The following is a 15,053-nucleotide window of genomic DNA, read 5'->3' as shown; positions in this document are numbered from 1 at the left end:
TCTATCCCTTCCACACTAGTTTGACAATAGTATTAAACAAGTTATATATGATCTTGGAAAATACATGACGTTAGAAGTATTTTTTCTGAGATTTGTAGCTTTTTTATCTGAAATCTATTGTATAATTTTATTTAAAATATCATTTATATGTTTTTGCATGTTGAATCTCTGTTAGGTGGTTATCATCTAAAGAAATTGATAAAAAAGATATAAAATATTGGAAGAGAAAAATTCCACAGCTTATGTGTGAAATGCAAAAGTGTTTACCTCCAATCTTATTCAATGCTCAAGAACACTACCTCATACATCAAGTTGAGGAGATTAAATTGTGTGGACTTGTACAAATTAGGTCAATGTGGATGGTTGAGAGATGCTTGAAATTTATGGATGGTTAAACTGCCATCAGAATGCGTTTTCAATGCATGGAAAGCTCTATTTTTGGAACTAGCAATTTAACTCCTACAAATGCCCCATGAAAGATCAACTTCCATTTTTGGTGCTCCTAGACACTTCCACTTCGACTCAAAATTTCCTCTCTCATATTTCTTTGTTTTTAAATATGTAAAAGGCTCATGCATCCAATTAAATGAAAAAAATATGGATAGAGTCTTGTTTTAGCACCAGTTAGATTGTAGTTTGTGTATAATTAGTTTGTTCTATTAATTAAAAGCATTTTATTGCATGAAGAATATCTCTCACTCTCAACACAAATTAAGGAGATGGTTTCTTATAAATACCCCATTGTAATATGTAAGGAGGTCCACTATTATTTTGCAATAAAATTATGCTTTTGGTGCTCACATTTGGAGTGTAGTAATTCTTGCCTGAATGTGTCATTATTTTCTGGATTTATTTTCATGAAATTGTGATTGAGCCAAAGGTTTATTTCTTTAGTTTTTGGTTTCGCATTCCATTAGTTCTGGTGTTTGTTATGGTATTGACGAATTCTACTATGTAACTAGCTTGAGAAGAAATCATAGAATTATGCTTACATAACTTTTTGTCTCGTATGAGTGCACTTTCTGTGGCCTTGTGATTTGATGAAGGGTGAAACATCATACGCTCACAAAGTTTCTCACCAATGATTGTATCAGTGGAATTAGGGAAGCATTTCTCCTTCTTTCATTGGTTATTTACCGATCTCTTTGAAAGCTTAATTCACAGATGTGTTGTTCTCCATAACCTATCTCCATTAGAGAATTTTTAATTTCATGTTATTTACTTTTGAGATTTGTTATTTTCTTTGATAACCCCTTGTCAAAGTAGGAATTCATACTAGTTGTATTGTTAGATTGCATTCATCGAAAAAAAAATTAAAAATATGAAAAAATAGTTTTCTTGCATGTGTTATTTTGAAGCAGCGTGTAGATTCTTCATCTCATTCTAAAATCAAAACAAACTAGCAAAGGCCTCCATGTGAAAAATCATATTTATCTTCAACTAAGTGGATTTTAGTAGGTCACAAGATCAACCCAAAACCTTGGAGTTGATTCGCAAAATCAGCTTTTCAAGATAGGGATTCACAAGAATTCCTATCATTTAGCATCGTGCATAATGACAACTCAACAAGCATGTCTTGAGGGTTCTATGGTAGAGGGATATATGGTATACTAGAACATGGTGTACATTAGTGAATATCTTCCAAAGTTTGTAGCTAATATCCATGTAAATTGCATTTACGATCCCAACTCTAATGACAAATTTGAAGGGGAGTACCTAATGGGGAAAGGTAGATTGAAGACAGCGAGAGGTAATTATAAGTTTTTTTGTCTTTTTTGTAGTTTAATAATTCTTATCTATCATCAATATATATAAGTTATTTCTAACAAGTGTAATTATCTTCTTTATAGTTGGTTGTGAGTGAGATGCCCTACATTTGTATATAGCAAAAAATCTTGATTAGATGATGGTATGGATTGAAGAGTCTCAAGAAAATGGTCACTCATTAACATGGGATGATGTTGCATCATTGGTTAAAGAAGCTCATCGTAATAGAGATCCCAATGTTATACCAATGGTACTTGATCTATTATATGGTTTAATAAATACAAAGGTACACATAAGATTACTAATCATGAGACATAAGTTTAATATCAACTCACTAATCAATGCAAATAATCTTAACATGTTTGAATAATTGTAGGTCAAACACTACAAAGCTTTGTACTACCATGGTTGTAAATTTCACACAAAAAAGTGAGATGAAACAAAGAAAATGTGTGATTCTAGGATAAGTGTTGTCTTCACAATTACCAATATCTCATCTAGAATTGACATACATCCTCAATCTGAAAATTGATACTATGGCATTTTGGATGATATACTTGAGTGCAACTTTAATTCATTCAAAATAGTTCAATTTTTCATCAAATCGTACAAGTTATGGCTAAGTCAAAATGATCCTGATAGGACTATTATTGAACATGATAGTGGATTTACTATGATTAATACAAGGTCATTTGAGCTAGTCAGAGATGAGCCCTATGTTCTTCCAAGCCAATGCAAGAAAGTGTTTTGCTTTGGTGTTCCACACAAACTAGGTTGGTCATTTGTTGTTAGACATGACCCAAGAGGAAGGTTAGTAAAGTATAATGTGATGGAAGAAGAAGATATTAAAGAAGCACAAGATGAAGTAAATGATTATCAAGAATGATAGTTACCTAGTGATGAAGAAAAAGAAGATGGTGATGATTTGGTTCATGTTGACGATAATGGTGATAATGATGATGATGATGATGCTGATGAAGATCATGATCATAGTGATGAAGATGGTGATGATGGTCATGATGATGATGGTTATGAAGATGCTGATGATGGCGATGAAGTAGGTGGTGGTGATGACGATGATCAAAGTGAGAATTATGATGATGGTGATGATGATGATGATGACATATATAAAGATCATGATGATCAATGAAATGTTCAAGTAGGATCAATGTCAACTATGATGGGGTCATGTATGACTAAATTTTTCTTTCCAAACCATATGTGTAGATATAAACATTAAATAGAACATGTCAAATATTTTTTTGATATACACATTAGTTACACCAAATTTTTGGCTAACATAAGACAAATGATTTACATATACAATCTACTTTATTATTAATATTTTTTTTGGTAAGTCTATTACTTTAATTTTGCTGCTGATTTCTAAGACTTACTAATCTTTTTCATAAGGCAACATAGATGCACCATCTCACACACCTTCAACGGAGGTAAACATTAATTATTACAATTTTAATTTTAATATAGAAACAAATTTTTATTATTATGTTCTTTTCTTTATGGCTTTGGAGTTATTTTGATGAAATTTTACTAATATTTGATGTCACAAATGATAGGAAAAAGCTAGAATGACAGTTGATCAAATGTGATCTGAAATACAGACATCATTTCTACATGACATTGCCCTTAATGCTAACCCTATGTTCATGGCCCAAAAACTCAAACAAATATATACTAATTAAATTGTTAACATTATCGTCGAGGGTGACACAAGTGAGGAGAAAGAGGCACTAAGAAAAGAATCAGACCATAGGGTCCAATCTTTGAAGGTAAGAAATAATTAGATTAAAGCAATAATAGAAGTTTGATATATGTTAATATTTTATAGTATCTTATCGATCATGATCTCTAATTTTATGTGCTCTTGTATAGAAATATATGATATTTGTGACATCAAATGGTGAACATGGTGAGGGTTGTAGTGCACAACCTTCATGTAAGTAACTCTTTCTTTGTTTGTTTTCATCAACATTATAACACTTACCTTTTTTTTGTGGATGCTTCTAGATAGTATCCCATTTGATCTTTATCCATTGCAAATGTCTTTGCTAACAATATTGTATTCTTTAGCTCATGATGAAGTGTGAATGCCTCCTTTTGTCGACAGTCTAGTATTGCCTTGTGCATTGTTGGCAACAAGGTCCATGCAAACATCATTGTTTATGCCCACTACAACTGGTAAAACCTTGTTTTTCTATATCTTTTAACGTGCTAATCATGCATTTTTTGGTTGGGTGGATTTTGTACTCATGTACCTATCATACATACCAAAGTACAAAATCTAGTGATTAGTACTCTAGTACATATGATTGATCCATTTCTTGGAGCAGTTCACGTGATTAATACTTTAGTTCCACCACCAACAAAGCATTCCTCGTCAATGTCATTTTCAGCCTCATGTCTATATCACTATGTATAACTATAGATAAGAGCCTAGGGCAAATTGTATTTAAGACATTGGGATTTACAAACCTGAGCTATTAAGCCTTGCATGCAAAACATACTTCTTTGGCTTTTCATTTGTATATTTAATGGTAGATTTTGTTTATGCATTTAAAATCCTATTGAACTTTTGTAAGCCTATAGATCATTGATTCTTTCCACTACCTGATAGTATGGATATCAACACATATTAAATTACTTTCTTTCACATGCATGCTTTAGTCAAATCTAGCTACTGGAAAAAAAAATACATAACAGAGTAGGTTCCTCCCAACAATAGTAGTATTGGATGCTAACAAAAGAAGCTACACTCAAAAACATTGAGATACAATGAAATTCACCATAAGTTGTGTGTTATCCCTGCACTCTGGTTACAAACTAGAGAGAATAGTGATGCTTAAAGGATGTTTCTCAAGAACCCAAGTACTCTAGATGCAGTGTAAATCAAGTGTTTCAATCGCTGAAAAGTCATATTAAATGAAACATTAAATATGTTGTCTCCTATAGTGACATGCTTGAGGTATAAAACACAAACTATGTGAAATAGTTTCTAGGGAAAATTGTATATGCTTTTTGAATCAACTTTTCCCTTCCTGATGATAGATCACTGACTACAAACCAAACAATCAATTCAAAATACATATACAAGTTTTTCTATGAAACTCTTGCACATACTATATGAACCGTGGAAAGCTCATGCCTACTATTAAAATGATGATTTATATTCATCCATTTGTGTACTACCGTCTATTGTTTTTGTAATGATAGATTCTGTATTCCATGACCTGTGTGAATTGTTAAACATATTCAATTGAATAGTTTAGAATACTTTTACTACTATTACATGTATAGGGAGTAGGAAAAACATTATTTTACATGACTGTTGTATACTTGTAAATAGTAACAGATGCCTCAGCTAGAGAAATTGACAATTGATTATTAGTGCATGCACTCTGTCATTGGCACTTCATTTCTTTGTGTAAATGTTAAAGTGTACACCTGATGAGGTCAATTAATATTACAAGTATTTAACCCCATAGTAAGTGGCTCATGCCAAATGATTTGTCACAAACCTCTTCTAACAAAATCATCACGGAATCAGTTGCCCTTTTCTTATGGAAAAAACTACTATCACACACATAAAATAGAAGTTAAAAATGAAACTATTATATGTTACTATATGTGTAAACTGAACTATGTCAATATCAGATCTAGAATTGTTCAATATCAGATCTAGAATTTTTATACTACATGCATCCACCAATGCCAATCTATGATCAATGACAATCTTTATCAACTCTAGCTCTACCTATATCACTACTCTGACCACTCATGCTAAAATATTTAATTCTATTTAATGTTGCAAATCAAAACACAACTTAACTGATCACTCCAAAGTTCAGCTGTCAACTAACATAAAAGCTCTTGACCAAGGGCTTTCCAGAGGAAATTACATGCTATGCTACCATTATGTGCAACTCAATGCTAACCACTATAATAGAACAATAAAACTCAAAGAAGCCACATATTACATCATAAATAATCATAATTATGTATTAATATGAAAAAAGTTAGTTTGTAAAAACCACAAAGCAGTGATTTTTGAATCATTGCCACCATAAAAAGGAATTTTCAAACAACATACTCATTGGATAGCCCATGTTCTGCCTACATCCATATTTAGCTGGTCTTATAACTTCCACTCACCTAGACAACTAATAAAACATAGACTTAAGCTAATTCATCAAGTTGCTCTGATCTCCTCGTAGATTAAATTATTCCACTATTGTCAACTTTTTTTAATTCACAATACTAGTAATGACAACTTTTTGTAATTCACAATACTAGTAATGAATAGATAACTTGAGACTTGGATAAATTTTTAATTTCAAACTTAATTCACAAATTGGTCACTAATTTGTTTGTCTTGAAGGTTACTTGGCATTTGAAACTTATATTTGCTAGTCACACGTCAAATTCCTTGTAAAACAACAATGTGAGGCAACTTTCCACTCAACAGAACATATTTTCAACATAATGAGGTTTGCTCCACTTCTACTCAAGAAATTTTTCTTTTCCATAATATATGTGCTGAGAAGTAATAGCATTATTGTGTGTCAACACAAGGAGAATGAGTAGTGATAGGAAATATTAATCACCCTACAAATTTTACTTAACTAATTGGAAAAAGTAAATGTCAAAATAGAATAGAAGATTCATTAAACATTCCAACCTTTTGTTTGTTTGGTTTGAGTGGGCCAGAAGGGGTGTTTAATCAATATTAGCACTTATTCACTACTACTACTAAATAAGTTCACCAATGTTTATCTAAAATTCTGGGATGAGGGGATTGTAGTGATACAACCTGCAAAAGGTTTCCCAAATTTTGATGAGCTAACTGCCAAGAGTAGCTATTAAATTACTGTAAACAAATTAAAAGCTAGGGGCAAAAAAGTCAATGCAAGTAAAATGTTCGTTAGAATGTGTTTTGCAGTTAGAATGTGTTTTTCACATGTTGTTTGAGCTACAAAACCATGCATTTTATCTTTAAGATGTCATTTTAGCTACAAAACCATGTCATTCAATTCCACTTTAAGAGTCATTAGATGTCAATGAAGTAAAATATTTTAAATCTTTAAACTTGTCATGAGGAATGGTAGTAAAAGAATAGTATGGTTTTTAAATGTTTTCCCTAATTCATTAGCAGATGTAACTAGTGATAAAAGTTATGCTAGATAGATCTTACTATAGTCCTATTTTGTGTAGTAATAGATAGACCTTTAGTTGATAGAGCAACAGAGAGTACTACTACTGAAGTTGATCCATTTCCTAGAGTAGTTTGTGTGATTAGTACTGGTTCATATGCAGGGACATTGTTGTTGAACAAGAAAACTATGTTTTCGTTAAAATTAGAAAAGCTTACAGGTGCTTTAAAATTGTTATTATTTAAAGTGTAAATTTAGTTTACTTTTACATTACTCATTTTGGACTGATAATCCCTTTATGTTTTTCTAGGTAATAATGTTTTTTTTTTTTATCATCTTTTTTATATGACATTAAAACTATTTGGACCCACCATACATAAAAGGTACATAGTTTCATATCATTGCTACATAATTTTTCTTTTCTTCCATTTATTTTACTATACTAAAGTTATTGATATAACAATCTATTTTTTTTTTTTTAATGTAGAATTTACAAGCCGTGGAATTAAAAAATTAGTTGATTACATCTTTTGAGGAGAAATTTGGAAAAAACATTTTTGACACTAGCCTACTTCTAAAAAGAGCATCAAAGCATATAAAGACTGTGACGGATCAATATAGAAGGGGTCTTAAGGAGAACCCAAAGTATGATTGTCCTCCTATGATTCCATCGATGGAGTGGAATGAAATAATAGAAGATGCAAAGGAGAAAAGGCTATGTGAAAATAGAGTAACTAAAGCAGCACAGGGCAAAAAATGGTATTTCATGATAGTATTAAGTACACTGTAATCATGCACTAATTAATGATATTTGTAAATATATAATCTAAGATGTTTAAAATTGTTCATAGGTTGCAGGACACATTCATGGCTACAAAAGTGAGACTACAAAAGGTTGGCCAACACAAACTTGGCTTTGGTGGCTATATGAATCTCTAGTCTAGACTTGTAAGTAGGAGCAATGAAATTCCATCTTAATTTTTTTATATAATGTTGCAAAAAAAAAATTTAATGCAAATATACATGGGAAATTGATGATATTAAGAAAAAAAATAGGGCACAAAATTCAATGTGGAGCTCATAGATGAAGATAGAAAAATTTCCTTGAAGGAAGGCTATAAAGTCGTGGTTGCACATCTACGCGAAGAATCTAAAAGCCTTTCCCAAGAATCCAATGCACCAAATGATATCTCACAGGTAAATTGGTCAGATGAAAAGTAAATGAAATTGAATAATTGAGAAGATTTTTCTTTGCTGTTAGTTTTGAACTTAAATTGACTAAATAACAATGTGCATAACATTTTACTTCAGCCTTCATATCCTATCATAGAACCTGCTCATGACGAAGGCCATGATGTGCATTATAGTGGTGGAGGTATTAATTTGCTATTGGAAATTAACTATGAAATTATGAATACAATTTAACATCTTCAATTGCAATTTGACATGTATCATTTTTTTGAATATTTTAGAGCATGTTGAACATCATGGTGAAGGAGTGGAGCATGTTCCAAGTGCTCAACATGTTGACGAGGTGGCAGATCAAAATGTTAATGTACATGATGTGGCATTATTAGGTAAGAAAAATGCATGTTATGTTGTACTAGTACTTAATTATATACTTGTAATAGTTAAAAAAAGAAAAAGAGTATGCCAATTTATCTTGTTTACTTGTTCTTGCAATAGAGCCCCCTTTAGTGCAACAGCTTCCTCCTCCTCCAAAGAGAAGGAGCCATCGTAATTTGACATTACATGCGCTAGAAGAGGAGGAGAATGAGGAAGATATGGATGCTCCTATGAGCATTTTTCTTAAGAGAGCTAAGAAAAATAAAAAGAAGAAATGATGTTTTAAAAATGCTCTTTGATAAACCTTGTTAAATAATGAAAGAACTTTGCTTTAAATAATTATCTATAAATTATGCATATTAATATTGATTTTTATTTTATGTTAATGAATATTGTTATGTGTTAATTAGTATTGTGTATTAATGAATTTTATATCATATTACTGAATGTTATGTGATTGTATTGATTGAATTTTATAGTTCATAAATGGATGGATGAATGAATGAAGTATGTAATTAGATGATAATGGGTAATTTAGATTGATGTTAGGGGGATGGGGTTGAGGCTAGATGAGCTTCCACCTTCACATGGTTGGTGTTGTTAAGTAGAGAATATTATAATATTCTTGAAACCAAGTGAAGCTCAAACTAACATACGAAGGAATCACAAAACCCAAATCCATCTACCTCTCATCTTCTCATCCCAATAAGTCATCTTTTCTACCAGTTTTATTTGGAAGGGTCAAAAGCATAATTAATTCATCATCTGAATATCTTGAAATGATAACACTCCAAAGAAAAGAATGATGTGCTTGAATAATGTACACTATTTCTTTCACCCACTTTATTTGGATGCAAATTGTTTGCATCACCAAGTTGAGTTAGTATAACTTGTAAGGTGTCCAAAATATGTGCTCATATCTCACCTCAACTAATGTAGATTCTATAGCCTTAATCCACCAAAATCTTCTTAAGTGCCTAGTAGCACCCAACTCACTGCAAGATGTCCAGAAAGGTTACCAACCTTTACCCAATGTTGACCATTGTCTCTCCAAGTGGACTCCACTTCTCTAAGGTCTTACCCCCTCTCTAGGGCTCTTAGCAAATTTGGGTCAAATTAAGGCTTTAGGGACACTAGCCCTGAACTAGGCCAAATATGGAAAATTAGGCAAAATGCTTTCAAGGCTTCAAACAAAGACTAGTTTTGTCATTCCTAGTCCTATATACTTTAGTTTTTATTGAATACAAATACAAGAATTCCACCACTTAACCTTTGATTCAAATATGACCCCATTTTCCAACAAGATTATCTAATATGAATCTTAAAATCTCTTCCTATGATAATGGTTGGCTTTGACATGATTTCTACTAAGTTCATTTTTGTGTATAAAGGTTGGAATGGAGCATTAGGCTCGCTGGGTTCATAGAAAATTCTGGCATGGTGCTCTCTAGAATATCCATGAGGTATGAAATTAATTCTATTGTAGTTTGAGCTAAAGTGGATGAAAAAATGATCTTCAACCCTAAAATTCCACTATAACAGAAAAAAAAAGGTTTACTTACTCTATTCTAATCAAACATTCACTTGGTTTTGTAGTCTCATCATAGGCCTAGCAGAGTGATATAGTTGCTATTAGTAAGCAGAGGGAAAATGTGAGGGATGTGAAGAGATTGAGCTAGGCCAAGTGGCTACTTGGCCAAAGCCAAAACCTTGAAAAAACTACAGCTCTTTAGAATATTTATTTTTTATAAATTTCTTGGCTCCACTTTAGATGTTACTAGTTGTTTAAGAAATAAAATTTCAAATTAGTCATTAGTTATCTTTTTGTAATAAACATTGCAAAAGTGGTAAAGAAAAATGATTCTAACTCTTTCCCATACATGCTTTTATTGATTTTGGTACACATTTGTGCAATTGGGGCCATATGATTTCTAAGATTTGGAGATGACATAGAATTTGAAGGGGAAACTATGGATATTTGGGTTTGGAACTTTTGATAGGATTATATTGGTTATTTGCAATTTATTTGATCATTGATGTTCTTCTCCAATAAGATTTATGTGTGTAAGCTCTGAGATTAATAAAAGAATATCTCTAGTAGAGAACCATACAAATGTTCTCATGTTTTCCAAATTTTGATAGTAATATTTAATGCATTTTGATTTGTCTTTGTCTTTGTCAATTTACTATAGGGTTATGTTTTCACTGCTATCATGAAGGTTTGTGCCTTTGAAATGGAAGCTAGAAAGAAAGTAGAGCTAATACCATAGGTACTAAAGCTCTGTATATGTATACTTTATGTCTTTGTAAATAATCTTGGAATTCATTACCTTTTGTAAAATAACTTATTTTTGTTATGCATTTTATTTCTATGGTTATTGTTATCCAATGTCTACTTTTACATACAAGTATATACTTCTATATGCCAAAAATTACATTACCATATTATAAAATTATCTATTGTATACGTATGTGATTGAGGCTTTAACTGACACTATTTGTTTGCTTGCATTTCCTTTATAAATTCAAGATTGTACCTGCAAGAGATTGTCAAGCTAGCTTTTTGTAATATTTTCCATGAATGTTTGATTCATTACTAGACTTCTGAAAGGAGAATTCATACCTACCTTCTTGTGTGTTACTGTCTAAATAATACTTGTTCTACATTCTATCTTGTTAACTTGATTACATAGATTAATTTATCCTATTAGAGTAATCTGACAGAGACACTGAAATCTGTCTTCATTATTTTGACTATAAGCACTAGCCTACAACTATTTCTAAACCTAAGAATCATATAATGTTGATCATAAAGAAGCTTATTTAACTAGATTTATAATTATCAGAGTAGTAATAACTTCTATACAAATTGGATATGGTGATTTCAACTTGGATGCTTTATGTTAAATATATTAATTATCATTTCATGTTTAGCTTTGATTTTCATTTAGCCAGGTGAGCTGATGACAGTATCAGTAGCTTCTTTATGGTTCTTTTAAAGTGAAAATGGTAGAACTCACTTTCTATGCACAGGAATGGTTTGTACAAGAGAATAAGAAATAAGTTATGTGACCAAGCATATCCCCCTCCAACAACCAACACTTTATTCTCCCATCCTAAACTAAATGAAGAAAGGAAATAAATAACTATTATAATAAGATTAAAGTTTACATATGAGTTTGAAACATGTGTAATCCCAATGAAAAATTAGTCATGATCATACTTGCTAGATTTGACTATAGAACAGATGTGGCATGTTGAGTTTGAACCCAAACTTGGAGTCAGCACCTTGATTTGGAAGACACTTGGAAGATTGAAGAAACTATGAAATATAGAGGATTTTTAGTGAACTAAATGCTTTTTCTATGCACACTCCTCCTAATCAGCTTTAAGAGAGAAATAGGTGGAGAATTACATGCTACCTTGATCACATACACAAGCATATATCAAACAATTATGTACAAAAGTAGATTTGAACTAATGGAATGTTGTTCTATAAAATATTACTATTAAACATTCTCAAATATTAAATATTACTATAAAAAATTAGGAAATAAAAAGTGGCTACTTTTCAATTATAGGATGGCCTAAAAGTGATTTTTTTTTTTGTTTTTTAGAACTAGAGTGAGGATTTTTTGGCAGTAACCCAAGGAGGATTGAGGGTATTTTTACCAAATCTCTTAAGTTAGGTCTCTTCTTAAGTGTTGGGGATGTCAAACTTAGGGCCAAAACCTACCACATTGTGACCAAGTAGTGCCCTTTAGGACCAATTATTGAGGAGGGTAGGACCTCCTCTTCTAGCACTAGTTGATCAAGGGGGACATTCCTAAGGTGTACTACAATAAATTTGACTACAATGACTAAGCACTTACCATGACACAAACCCTACTCATTTTGGAGTGCACCTCTATAATCATCATTTCCTAATTTTCACACCCAATTACACAAAGGGAATAACTAGCTATTTGAAATGCCTTTTAATATAGCCACTTCCATTGATTCATGCATTGATATGCCTATAACTACTAAAACACAAATCATGCAATGTTTTAAGATTGATTGGTCTAGTGTATTATGAGATGATGGATCCATCGTTAAATGATCTATAAAGCCTCAAGGACTTGTCCTTCCATCTCATTTCCATTAAGTAATACTAGATTAAGTTGTCAAAAGCCTAGACTATTCAAAATCATGCTTGTGTTTATTTGACAAATCCCCTTCTCTAAGAGATATCTATCCAAGCTCCAAAAAAATACTACCTTTCAAATTGTAAGAGCTCAAGTTTAGGCTTATCAAGGTTGAGAAAGTGGTGATTTTCTCACTAATGAAAATCTAAATCTTTAAACCTTGATTCCCAAGATCAAAGCATGTTATAACAAGAGCAAAGCTATCTTTATTAGTGCCATACATTCCATGTAGAAGGAGCACATGGATCTCCATTACATCACATTCAATCAAGATTTTGAAAAGATTCTTTCAATGCTTTCATAGTTAAAACTTCTAATGTTTCAGTTGTGAAATCCATTAGAATCAATGCATAGTTCTCAAGACCACTGATTATTGGAGTTCCAGTAAGAGGTAATAACATTATGCTCATTGTTGGTTTGGTAATGTTGTGAGCAGTCTGCTGCCAATGAAATGCAGTGAAGCTTCCTACTCCCTTGAAGATATTTATCCAGTGTAAATTGATGCCATTGAAAATAATGTTAAACACTTCCTTCGCAATAGTAGTAATATTTGAATCAATTTCTATAAGGTGAGAAACCAAATCTTGTAAAGCAAACTTGTATCAACATACTCATAGTCTACATTAGGAGTCAGTGTAAGAGAAGTTTGATACAAATGAGCTGAGAAATAATGACGAGCTTGATTTGTAATATTTATTAGGTTCTAGGTCAATAATGCCTTTCTTCCATTGAGGCTATTAACACCATTGATGTTTGATTTCCAGGCACACCCAGAATTATCTGTATCATTCTTAAAGCTAGGACTAGGAGCCACATGTCAGGTGACAACAATTCACCAAGATTACATGCTTACCAATTGAGGGTGAAGCATAAGACAATGAAGTTACCTAATGAATGACCTAACAATAGGGGCATATGTAGAAATTCTATATAGGCATATTGTAACTTCACCATCTTTTGCAGAAGTAAAATTATTTGAATAAGCAGCAAACTTGGTAGTTTCATCTAGCCAAGGTGATCTCCAACTAAAGAAGACTTCCCTTATGGAGTGCACATGGCTTATATCAGATTGGATCAATAGATAATGTGTTAATTAGCAGTCCATGCCCATGACTTAACAATATTTGATGAATTTAAGTGTGATTTATCCTTTCCTCATGAATGCAAAAATTTGTACTTTAAACTAGCAATTGTAGTCCTCCATCCTTTCCACAGTGGATGACTATTCATGAGAAGAAGCTAGGGATATATTAAAATTTTAAGAAAAGTTGGGAAATGTTTCTTCTCAATTAATATGGAGGATGAAGGTAGTTGAAGTTGGGTTGGAATTGGATTCATTTTGTGGTTTGAGGTCTTCTAAATAGGTTGTGTATGTTGTAGTCTAGCCTATCTATAATTGATGCCTTATAGTTTTTCTCTATTATTGTTGGCAGCTATTATGCTAAAATTGTATTGATTTTGAATATAATTTCATGGTTGTAGATATGAATCAATCTTTGTTATTATTTTCACAATATTCCCATGCACTGTTGAACTTAGTAGCTTTCTAGGCTAATTTATTGCCCCACATTTGGTAATCATTTTTTGCCTTTCATGGGTTTGTCTAATTAACATTTATTTCAAGATAAAATTTCCTTCCATAAATAAATCACTATATGTTTATTTGATTGAGAGGCTTAAAATTATTACAAATCAATTTGTGTAAGGTCTTTTAATAATGTAAAGCTCTACTTGGTTTCTTCTTCTTGTTGAATTCAACACTTTTAAATGTTGTTTCTAGTGTTGGACTTATCACAGAGAACTGAGATAAGTTTTCACATCTTGGTCAGTTTGGAGGCATTTTCATTTAATCTATAATTCCATTTCTAAAATCTTACCACTTGAAAGTTAAATCCAAAGAGGTTATGCACATACTGCATAAGTTGCATAGAGATTTTGTATTCTTTGGTTTGTGTATGGTATTTTGTTAAGGAAAATGTTATTGATCTCTAATTTATAGTTGGAAGTAGCTATGAAGTGGGAAGTTAAGTACCAAAGCCTTCCTTGCATTACATTTTGAAAGAAAATTTATCTTTTCAATTCCCATTTTAACTTTAAAATCTTGCAAAAAGATCCAGAATTCACAGAGGCTATTCTCAGGGATAACTTAAATGCTTTTCAAAATATTCTTAGAAGACGCCATGAAGAAAGGTTACAACAACAACATATACAATAGGAATAATTAGTAAGTGAATTTTTTATTCTTTATTGACCTTGCACATTATACTTAAGGTTTTGAACTTCTAGGCTATACTTGTTTGAATGAAGGTTTTCCTAGTGGAAAAATTAATTCTTTGCTTGCTTTGCCATTTAGATTTTCCATGGT

General features: G+C 31.8%; 1 pseudogene; it reads right to left on the bottom strand.

Annotated features, from left to right (window-relative positions):
• Nucleotides 1-12,604: 12,604 nt before the first annotated feature.
• The window catches only part of LOC149562558 (uncharacterized), a 102,075-nt pseudogene continuing 99,626 nt past the window's right edge, over nt 12,605-15,053 (bottom strand).

This window comes from Cupressus sempervirens, chromosome 4 (genome assembly GCF_028749045.1).
Source record: "Cupressus sempervirens isolate cs-2001-9-10 chromosome 4, ASM2874904v1, whole genome shotgun sequence".
Lineage (NCBI taxonomy): Eukaryota > Viridiplantae > Streptophyta > Pinopsida > Cupressales > Cupressaceae > Cupressus > Cupressus sempervirens.
This window is presented reverse-complemented; position numbering and strand designations above follow the sequence as displayed.